The sequence below is a fragment of the Haliotis rufescens genome, unplaced genomic scaffold (assembly GCF_023055435.1).
Source record: "Haliotis rufescens isolate VD_foot unplaced genomic scaffold, xgHalRufe1.0.p SCAF_15, whole genome shotgun sequence".
Classification (NCBI taxonomy): Eukaryota; Metazoa; Mollusca; class Gastropoda; order Lepetellida; family Haliotidae; genus Haliotis; species Haliotis rufescens.
In genome coordinates, this window is record NW_025963835.1 from 31,918,857 (window position 1) to 31,930,889 (window position 12,033).

Below are 12,033 nucleotides of genomic sequence, written 5' to 3' on the forward strand. Positions count from 1 at the left end.
CCTAATTTGAGGCACCACTGACAAAAATCAATTCCCAATTAACTTGTACCATGTGTTCCCATGTGTTTTCAGTGAACATCTGTCTAGCCTTTGCATGTGTTTATGACGGGTGCCACCGGTGTCTCAGGATATACTCACCATTTCGCGAAAACCTGGTATCATCAATGTTTGAAAGAGGGCAAAAGAAAGTATACACCCATGTTTGATGGTCTATGAAATGAGTAAAAACAAGAGTATGTTATTTAATGATAATGTATTCGCTAATAGGGTCACATGCGATAGTCCATGCACAATTTTAGTGCGAAACTGAAAACAGGTGACTTGTACATGACGTTTACATGAACTTGGGGGTAGGCAGATCACAGTTCACAGGAATGATTAGAGTCAACCAGGTACTGTCTTGATAAGTTCGTGGTCTTTAACGGATACCTGATACGCTCAGTAACGAGTATGACCAACCTGAGCACCAATGCACGCCCAGACTTGCCGCCTCATTGATGTTGTCAGCCGCCTGATGACGTAATCGGGAATCCGATTCCATTCAGTTCTTACAGCGTCGGCAAGCTGTTGCTGGATTGCTGGTGGGTGTGGACGTCATCGGATCTGACGCTTCAGATGATCCCACAAGTGTTCAATTGGGTTCAAGTGAGGGTGCTGGCAACGGAAGAACGTTGACGTTGTTCGTATTCAAGAAGTCCTGGACGAGCCTTGCAGTGTGTGATCTAGCGTTGTCATGCTGCAGGAGTGTTCCCTGTTGCTGTTGGCGAAGAAATGGAACATCATCTCTGTATCGCTGGCCGTTCAGGTTGCCACGGATGATGACAAGTTTCGTCCGTTGGCTGCCACAAATTCCAACCCAAACCATCACACCAGCTCCGCCATAGGGATGAACTTAATGAATGCAATCTGGCGCCAAACGTTCTGCCCCTGCGACGGTATACTCGAGCTCGAGCATCTTTGTGAAACAGCTGAAACCTGCTTTCGTCAGAGAAAAGGACTTTCTGCCATTCACGGACATGCTAACGTCCCACTGTCCTGGCTCATTGCAGTCTTCAACGTCGATGTTCCCGGGTCAATGACATTCCACGGAAGCGACGGTGAGCACTAATACCTGCGTCACGTAGACGTCGTAGCACCGTGCGTCGACTGATAAGGTGTCTTAACGCCTTTTGCTACCATTTCCGTCGTCATGACGTGGCCTGTTAGGTGTCCTGTCTGTATTCAGTTTAGGCTTCTAGCAATCTGCAACTGTTGCTCACTTTGATAGTTTACTGACAAAATCAATCTAAAAGGGAATACTTTCTTTTGTCGGAATTGTACAACGGACCTGCTTTAAGCAGACATATTTTGTTATGATTATGGAAATGGTTTTCGCCATTATTTAATATTATTTAATTATGTAATTTTGACTGACGTTTGTTATTTACGCAATATTCCAGCTGTGTGACGGCTGTTGTAATTTTGAATATGTGTTTTGTGATTATTACAATAACGTTATTTTAATCTACTTTCAAGCACAAGAAAAGATTTTCATTGGTGTGTATAAGAAATTTGGTTCTGGATGGATGTACATGGATAAGTCTCATGTCAACTACACAAATTGGGCGCCCAAGGAACCTCAAATACTTGGATATTATGCGCTACTTGCGAAAACGAGTGGTTACAAGTGGAAGACAGTGGGTATAACTGCAAGAGGAGGTTGGATTTGTCAAAAAAAGAGACTGGACTAACCTGATGTTACCGACAGAGGATGATTGGCTTTGTATGAAGCGACAAACGTTCTAAGATCAGGGTCTTTAGCTGTGCTCCAAATATATAAATATGATACACCCATGTCAACAGGGCAGGTACTCGTGTATGCTCTGAGAATTCCTCGCTAATGTTATTGTATCAAGGTAGTAAAGTGGGCATAATTCATTTGTTGAGTACAGTTGTGGTGTTAAAAATGTTATTTCCCCCAATGTGTTCATCTTAGAAGGTCAAATGCCGGTTCAAATATCTTTTATCAAAGGACTAAATGGTTCTATTTCTTAGGGACCGATCATTTGATATGATGTGGTGGTGGTGGGTGCTGTAATAACTGGAATAAAGTTATTATTATTATCATTATTATTATTGTTATTATTATTATTTACAGATTAAAATAAAAAATGCAGCATAGAGGGTTTGGGGGATCCTGGCACCGTCAGGCTGGTCAGGCTCATCATCAGCCCAGGGCCCTTGCCCCCTCTACACGCAGCCCAGACCACGAATGGGACTTCTCCCAGGAAGAGCTGCCTAGTCAAACCCACCCATAACTTTTCGGAGAATGTGAAGACTCCCCAATACGACAGCTTTCTGCATTACCCAGATTGTCAGAAGGGCTGTATTCCTGGTAGTAAACCCGGGTACTCTCCCGATGTCAGTCAACAGATTGGGAGGTACCAAACCTAAGGCACCGAGAACAATGGGGAGTCGGACAACTTGATACTTGGGATGCAAGCGTGACATTTCGAAAGCGATGTCCGCATATGTGCCATGTTTTTCCTCTATCTTGTCAATCACATCAGTGTCAAATCGGACAGAAAATTCAATGATATAAATGATTTCATTGGATTTATCAAAAAGGACAAGATCAGGTTTGATGGCCTGGATACGTCTAAGGCTGTACCCCATCATGTCGCTTAAAATGCTGTGGCTGTGCCAAAGCTGGGCATCCACTGACAATGTGTTGGACAGTCTCATTAAATTCATTACATAATCTACATTTCATATTCACATTTTGATGTAAAATCACACATTGACGGTTCCGTGGTGGAAGTGGCTGGTCCTGAGCAGCAAACAGAAAGCCTTCTGTTTCACTTCATCCAAGTCTTCTCAACACACTTCACATAAACTCGATGCAGTGGTCGTTCAGAAAGCCTCTCCTTGAAAAACTGAGTCTAAGCCGATTTGATATGGCACTTCGCTTGGTTGACACTCATTTCTGTACCGTCCAGCAGTACAGAACCATCAACAAAATCCCATCCGACATTGAGATTAGTGAGTGAGTGAGTGAGTTATTATTTAAAGTCACATCGGCAATATTGCAGCCATATCGTGACTTGAACAAGTTATGCATTTTTATTGTATATTAAAAACTATCATCGAAGGACAGTATAACAACCAGCAATATATCACAGATATTAATTTTAAAACTAGTTTTAGAACAATAAAAAGATCAGATTATGACAGACGACACCAAATAAAAACAGGCTATATGTCACCAATAACTAAAGTTAGGCCACCATACCAGGGACCATGGGGACTTACAGTACCTTTGCTACCTGCATGGTTCCCCAGTAGGATTTACACCATCCCTCCAGTCATTGGCGATTGTTGATGAGATTAGCCGAAAATTAAAATATACAAATATTCTGCGTTTAAAAACAGTGATAGATAAATTATTTTGAATGAAGCGGTCTTACATACCATCTCAGGGGGACAATAATTTTACACTACTTTAACCCCCCTTCGAGGATATAGCCACTTACAATCTCAGTTAATGATTCAAACTACAAATTTTAAAAGTTATTTATTTATTTACAATACATAGTCATCAAAATTTATCAATCAATTCAATTTCCTTTAAAAAAGCAAGTATAAAATGAGAACTTATCTGATTAAAAAGATCTTTAATGGATGATACTTTGAAATACTTATCCCTTGAGATGGAAAAATCAATACAGTCAAGCAGGACATGCTTGACCGTGATTCTTTCATCACAAGGGATACAGAACGGAGGATCTTCTCCTTTCAAAAGATAATCATGTGTATATCTCGAGTGGCCAATACGACATTGCCGCAAAATGACCTCTTCAAATCTGGACTGACAACCCAAGTAGGTGTAGCCAATAGTTGGTTTAGTTTCATGTAATCTATTGACACCTACTTGGGTGTCCCACTTCTTTTGTATAAAATCCTTGATGTAAGATCTTATAACAGGTTTATAATCAGTGTACGGGATCAGAAGTGGTGTCACAGATTTGTTGAGTGCTGATTTTGCAGCAGCAACTGCCATTGTGTTACCTAACATCCCAACATGGCTCGGTAACCAACAGAAAACGATGTCGTATTGGCCAGTAGCAAGATTATTAAACAATTCAACAATTTCAATTAAAAGTGGATGTGTGCTTGACAAGTTTTTAATAGCCTGAAGGCAAGAAAGAGAATCTGAAAAAAATATGTACTGTTTATGTTTATTTTGGCTGTTTATTTAAGTGATGTTAAAAAAGCATTTGCTTCGGCTGTGAAAATAGAACAGTTATCAGGTAGTCCAGATGACATAGTCCTGGATCCAATGACAGTGGCGTTTGCAACAGTGTCACCATCCTTGGATCCATCTATAAAATATAGATTTGTAAGTGTCATATTTGCTTCGTAATTCATTATATTGCTGTTGATAAATTATTTGATTTGTGTCAGATTTCTTTAGTTTAGTTAAGGTTAGGTCCACCTCTGGCTGTACTAACTGCCATGGTGGAGAAGAGAAAAGCTGAGTAGGTGCTATATTTCCAAGATTTATTTTAGCAGCAGAAATATGAGATTGTATTCTTATTCCTAGAGGTGGAATAAGTGATGATGTTCTATTGTAAAGTTCTTCATAAAATGGATTAAAAACACAGTTGTAAACTTGATTGGATTTTGAAGAATGTAATTTAGAAATGTACTGTAACGACAATTTAATGCAGCCTTGCGTAAGGGACGGCTCATCAGCCTCCACATACAGACTCTGTTGGGTTTTTTTAATTGCTTTTACATGCTCCACCATATATGATGGAGCCATAATCCAATTTTGAGCGTATGAGCGCTCTGTAAAGTTGGAGGAGGATTTTCTGATCTCCTCCCCACTTTGAATTTGAAACGACTTTCAAGAGATCAAGTGCCTTCAGACATTTAGTTTTTAAGTAATTAATATGTGGTAGACAGGTCAAGTGATGGTCAAATATATTACCAAGGAACTTGGCTTCTTTTACTATTTTGATAGGAGATCCATCTAAAACTAAATCGGGGTCCCTATGTGGCTTATATTTTCTACAAAAAATGAATGCAATTCGTTTTTGATTTAGAAAACTTAAAACCATTTTCGAGTGACCATTTATGAATTTTATTTAAACATAACTGGAGTTGCCTTTCAATTGTATGCATGTTTTTACCACGACAGGAAATTAATTTAAAACTTTCGATAAACTATTGATCTTTATGCTGAATAATGTGACAGACAAAATACAGCCCTGTGGGACGCCATTATAATGATCAGACAGGGTAGTACCCACGCGGACTTGAAATTGTCTGTCTGTTAAAAAGTTGGATATAAACTGAGGCAAACGACCTCGCAATCCAAAGTTATGTAAATCTTTTAAAATACCATGCTTCCATGTAGTGTCATATGTTTTTTCGAGATCGAAAAAGATAGACACTGCATGTTGTTTGTTTATTATAGCATTTTTTACAAATGATTCTTTACGTACTAAATGATCGATTGTACTTCTGTTTTTACGGACACCACATTGTTTATTTGTAATGAGATTATTGGTTTCTAAGTACCAAACAAGTCGATTATTTATCATGCGTTCCATGGTTTTGCAAACTCAGCTTGTCAATGAAATTGGTCGATAATTTGATGGATCTGTGTGATCACGTCCTGGTTTAGGTATTGGCACAACAATGGCATCACGCCAAGACGGTGGAAATCGTCCTGACGTCCAAATTTCATCAAAAATATTTAACAGTGATTGTAAACATGATTCTGGTAAGTGCTTCAGGAGTTGATAATGTATGTTATCAGCTCAAGCAGCAGTATCGTGAGATTGTCCGAGGGCAGTATGTAGTTCATGAATAGAAAAGATTTCATTGTAATCTTCCCCATTATCTGAATTAAAATTAATGTTTCTTTTCCTGTTGTTTTTGGTATTTTTGAAATTGAGGCACATAATTGGAAGAGGAAGAATGTTTGGCCAAAATTTCACCCAGTTTATTTGCAATATCAGATTTATCAGTTAACAACTCATTCTCATTCTTAAGATGGTGAATGCCAGATTTAGATTCCTTACCTTTGATTTTCTGGATCATGTTCCATACCTTGGACATCGGCGTTCGTGAATTGATTTTTGAAACGTAAGCTTGCCAAGTCTTGTGTTTATTTTGTTTAAACGTAAGCCGTGCTTTAGCATTTGCAATTTTGAATTTATTTAAATTATGGACCATAGGATGGCGACGGAAAAAATGTTCAGCTTTCTTCCGTGCATGCCTTCCTAGCTTGTTTGCAAGTATCATTAAACCATGGTTTACGGATGTGTGGATTTGCAGAGGACTTGGGAATGCATTCATCAGCTATTTTGTTAAGTTCATCAGAAAACAGTTTTATTGAATCAGAAACATCAATAAAACGATCAGGATTTAATTTGCTCGTACAAAGTAACTCGTACAATGACCAGTTAGCTTTAGTGAAATTCCATCTTGATGATGGGGGAACATCAGATGGAGTTATTGTTTGAAGAATAGTTGGAAAATGGTCACTTCCACACAGGTCGTCGTGGACTGATCATTCGAATTCATTTAGAAGCTCAGAGTTGGTAAGTGACAGATCTAGAGATGAATAGGTGCCTGTACCTGGATGTAAAAAGGTTTTAGAGTTATCATTAAAAATGCATAGAGCGTTGTCAGAAATGGAATCTTCTAATGTCTTCCCTTTGCGGTTTGAATCAGCACTACCCCAAAATGGATTATGTCCATTTAAATCGCCCATAATGATACAAGGCTTGGGGAGCTGGTCATAGAGCGCCTGAAGATCTGTCTGTTGAAGAGTAGAAGATGGCGGGACATAAAGTGAACATAATGTCAATACAAAGTTTAGAGTTAATCGTACAGCAACAGCTTGAAGTGGCGTATTTAGTAGAACAGGGCTATTTATAACACCCTGCCTCAGAAGATCCTCCAGTGGCTTTAGGTCCTGGAGGAGAGAAGTAGTTATATGCATTATATTGTTTTATCTGGATTTGGTCAGTATCTTTATAATACGTTTCCTGTAAACAAATAGCCGATGGTTTAAAATCCTGGATTAATAATTGCAAATCATTGAAATTGTTCCTTAGTCCTCTGCAATTCCACTGGATAATAGTAGAAGAGCAACTCATGGCGGCTCAACTGGAGATCGAGTGCGAGGAGGAGGTCCATTCCCTTGGAATGGGAGTCAGGGACTTACTTCCATTTCCAGAGGTCCAAATGTATTATGTACCTCTACAGGAGTTGTAGTAGGAGAAGGCGCCTCCAAGTGCTGGACAGCCCTGGCCCTTCTCCTCATTTGTTTTTTGTTTGTTTGTTGGACATGTGACCTTTACCTTGAAAATCTTCAATTCTGCTGCTGTGGGTTCAGATGAAGGATTCTCTGTTTGGGAAGCAGATGTAGCTAGTAAGGGGCTATTTTGAGACATCTGGGTGGAATTGTCTAGTGTAATCTGAGTATCCTTTACCCAAGAGATAATAGTTTGAGTGCAGGATGTTGATACTTTTACAACTGGAGATGGAGCAGACACGGCAGCTGAAAATGTTTTGGTGAAGGGTATTTGGGATGGAAGAAATCATTTTTGGGCTTCTGTATACGAAATATTGTTGGTACATTTGATTTTTAATACCTTTGATTCACGATCAAAGACAGGGCAGGATTTTGATGAGGACAAGTGCTGTCCGTCACTGTTAGCACATTTAATGTCATTTGTGCAAACAACTGAACTCTCGTGAGTTCCACCGCAACCTTTCACATTTGTAACACCAGAGTGGATTGGGGACATACACCTCCACTCCGATGTTAAAATTTCCAGCTTTAATGTTTTTTGGGATAGCAGATAGGGAAAAAGTAAAAAGGTAAGTTTGAGTGTTGACAATACTTCCATCCTGTGTTTTTCTGGTAAAGCGTTTTACTGAGGCAACACCTTGGTTGGACTATTCATGAGCTATTTCATCCTCTGTCATGTCTGCGAGACAGCGAGCACGATCTCGTAAAATACCTTTGCTTGAATTAAGTGATTTGTGTGCAGAAACAATAACCTTTGTGTTAACAAATTGCTGGATACTCAGCAGATTAACAGATTGCTGCTTCCGATCACACTCAACAAGGATTGAACCAGAACAAAGACGGGTCACGTTCTTTACTTCCCCACAGATGCTTTGAATTCCCTTAGAAATAACGAAAGGATTGAGTTTGAGAGGAATGTCATCAGCGGATGCGATGACAATGAACCTTGGCCAAGAATCAGTGACATTTGGAAATACTTCTTCATCAGATGATAAAGCATCAACATGACGACGTTTATTCTTTGAAGAACCAGAAGAAGTGATGTGAGACATGGTTGAATTAATTTGATTCGGCACCCCTGCTCCCCACCCGCCATCGAGTGTCAACATGGACGACGTTGCAGCGGAAGCCAGCCTACAACACAGGGTTACAGGGATGATATACTCCAGAAATAAAGACATGAAAAGCTATGATGACTAAAAGAAGAAGTGACAGGCTGGTTCGGCCCATGCCACTTTTCCTAAGAAACACAGAATTCAGAGGTCTGTATACCCAGATTGGCCCATGAGCCACCGCCTTCTGGCATTGGACTCTAGGCAAATTTATAACACAAAAATCATTGATTATAAACAGTGTGAAATAGAATTGTCAGGAATAATTGTCCCAAACTTCACGTTGTCCATGCTCAGGGCATGGCGTGACCAGCCGATTGATAGAATCGGGCCCATTCTACCACCCGTCTAGGTGAAGTAAGGGTCAAAGTGGTGTGTTGGGCAAAAGGAACACTGTTCCTGACTCCAGTGCCCCGCCTTTTACGACCATTTTCGGTCGCCTTTAACGACCAGCAATGGGATGCTGTGGACAATTTCTACCCCGAGTCCACACGGGGGAAGAGCTATTCGCGCTACCGAGCGCTCACCACGAGGAGGTTGCTCTTCACGAGTGCCCATTGAGATTATGTCTCACGTCATTGGCTCGTTTTAGAAAACTGTGGAATGCCTGGTTTTCATCTGAGTCTTGACATGCTTCACAAGAGGAGCATCAGAGGAGCATCAGACAAATAAATGTGTGCAAAAGTGCACAAAGCAATTCTATCATGAAGAGCCCCAACGTTAATCAAACCACGTCCTCCCATAATGATTGGTAAATATAAGCGATTGAGGGAAGAGTGAGTGAGTGAGTATGGTTTTACGCCGCTTTTAGCAATATTCCAGCAATATCACGGCGGGGGACACCCAAAATGGGCTTCACACATTGTGCCCATGTCGGGAATCATCATCATCATCATCAGTTATTGTATTCTGGCCATAGGCCCATATACATATAGTAACATTATATATATACAATTTTGTACATGTAGAAGTATAAACATGCAGACTTATATGCACAGAGATGTGCACGTGTACAATTTTGTGAAAAATAAGTCGCAACACAACACAACAAGAAGAGATAAAAGCATTTGATTAATGAAGGCAAATAACCTAAAGAATAATTAAACATCATTTGTACAAAGACGGTTGCGAAGTCGTAAACCATAATTAATGTATAGGATAGTATTCTTTTGTTGCTCTTTAGATATTTCATCAAAACGGAGGAGCTTGATTAGTGTATTGATGTTTTGGGGTAAACCTTGGAAATATTTTGTTCTGAGCGATTCATAACATGGACAGATAAGCATAAAATGGTATTCGTTTTCAATAAATGTGGGGCAAAAAGGACAAAAACGCATATTTTTTTAAACAGGAAAAACGACCTGTATTACTTACTAAATTGTTCAAACCTAATCTAAAACGTGTAAAACACACTCTAAGTTTTCTGTCTGTTATTTCTGTTAAGTACTGTTCTTGAGATAAGCAGGATTTAAATGTTTTATAAAGGTCGTATCTTGAACTATTTTCCAATGTAGCTCTCCATTCTTGGATAAACATATCAGATGCAACTTGTTTAAATACACTAAGAAATGCTGTCTTATCTCCAACACCTTGGTAAATCCAAACATATCCAAATCCATGAAGAAATAAAAGTTGTCTGATTTTAGTGACCCATGTTATATAACCAACATTGTCGCGGTATTTCAGCATTTCATAACATTTACGTGGAATACGATCAGGTGACATTTCTATAATCTTTAACCAATATTTTAGACCGCGTACATAAGAACAGATATATAAGGGATGTTTTCCACATTCACTATACACCATACACTTTGGGGTAGATTTGCCAACATTTAAGAATCGTTTACAAGCAGTTAAGTGATTTTTTTCCAAGATGTGATATTTTTCGAGACCCCAAATCTCTGAACCATATAACAGAATTGGTTTAACTTGAGAATCAAAAGGTTTGAAGAAAACAGACGGGGAAGACACACCGAGTTAATCAAGAACAACAAATAAGGTAATGAGGGCTCTCTTAGCTCGTAGCGCAAGATCGTTGACGAGGTGATTTAGTTTCAGATTAAAAGGAAAAATGACACCAAGGTATTTATTAGTTTTTTCAACATTAATTTTTTGCCCATTTATATACCATTTTTCCATGGATGCAAGAGGATCATTTTATACATTTTACCCCCAACGCCCGTTTTTCTCAAACAATCCCAAAGTTAACAACGATTAACGCTATCAAAAGCTTTTTTGAAGTACACAAATGCAACATACAGTTTTCGTTTCCGGCATCCAATATATTTTTGTACAATAGAATAAAGTGTAAAAATATGGTCGAGAGGTGAATATGATCGTCTGAAGCCTGCCTGATTTTCTGGAATTTTATCATAAACATTAGACCAGAGCGTTAAACGCTTGTTTAAAACTATAGCAAAAACTTTACCTAAAATACTTGTCAATGAAATTGCTCTATAATTATCAGGATCGCTTGTATCGCCCTTCTTAAATAGAGGAACAATGATAGATTTTGACCAAATTGACGGAAATATACCTTTGTTGAATATGTCGTTAAAGAGAGAATGCAAAAATGGAACAAGAATGTGTTTGGAACTCTTCAGCATATCCGCTAAGATATTGTCAGGGCCTGGAGATTTTCCATGTTTAGGTGAGTCAATAGCATCGAGAATTTCCTTTCTTGTTATTTCGGACTCAAGAATGTCAAACTCAACATCTGATGGGTTATAAACAGCAATATCGTCATGCTCATTTTCAATAACATCATGGAATATAAGATCATTGCCAAACACATGCTTAAAATGCGTCAGCCACTCTGTGCCTGTGATATTATTCTGAACAGATGATGGACTGTGTAGAGAATTAATTTCTCTCCAGAACCGTTTTGGGTTTGATAATGAGGCATTTAGACGATTTAATTTGGTAAGTTTAAGGGATTTTAAATAGCTTTTACATTTTGTTTTATATTTGTTGCGTAACTGACAATAAGTTTTCCTATTAGATTCAGATCTATTTTTACGGAACTTTCTTAGCGCTCGTCTTGCTGATCTCCTATGTTCTCTACACTCGCGTGGTTTATTTCCAAGAACTGGTTTTTTCATACACTGCCCTGACTCAAGTAGTAGATTTACAAAAAGATCAACTGCATCGTTTATGTGTGTGTTTAGCGTAGTCAGAAGAGTCTGTGAAGTTTCAGCCAAACGATCACTAAGACAGTGTACAAATTCATCTTTATGCAATTCATTCCATACAAATCTATCTGCCGAGTTAGTGCTATTACATTGTGCAAATCTATTTGTGTTCTCTCTCGGAAATGAACATCTCAGTTCAAGAGGGCAGTGGTCCGAGTCAAGACTCTCGCCAACTGTAAGATTATAAACAAACTCGTAGAAATCAGATGAGGGAATAAAATAATCAATAGTACTACTACCATTACCACTAATGAATGTATATTCACCATTCATGTCGCCATTAACTCTGCCATTTAGTATGAACAAGTTGAAAACATAACAGAAATTGATTAGAAATCGTCCAAACTTATTAATAACATTGTCAAGCAAAGACCGTCGTGATATACATGCATCTACAATGTCAACTTCAGGGAAA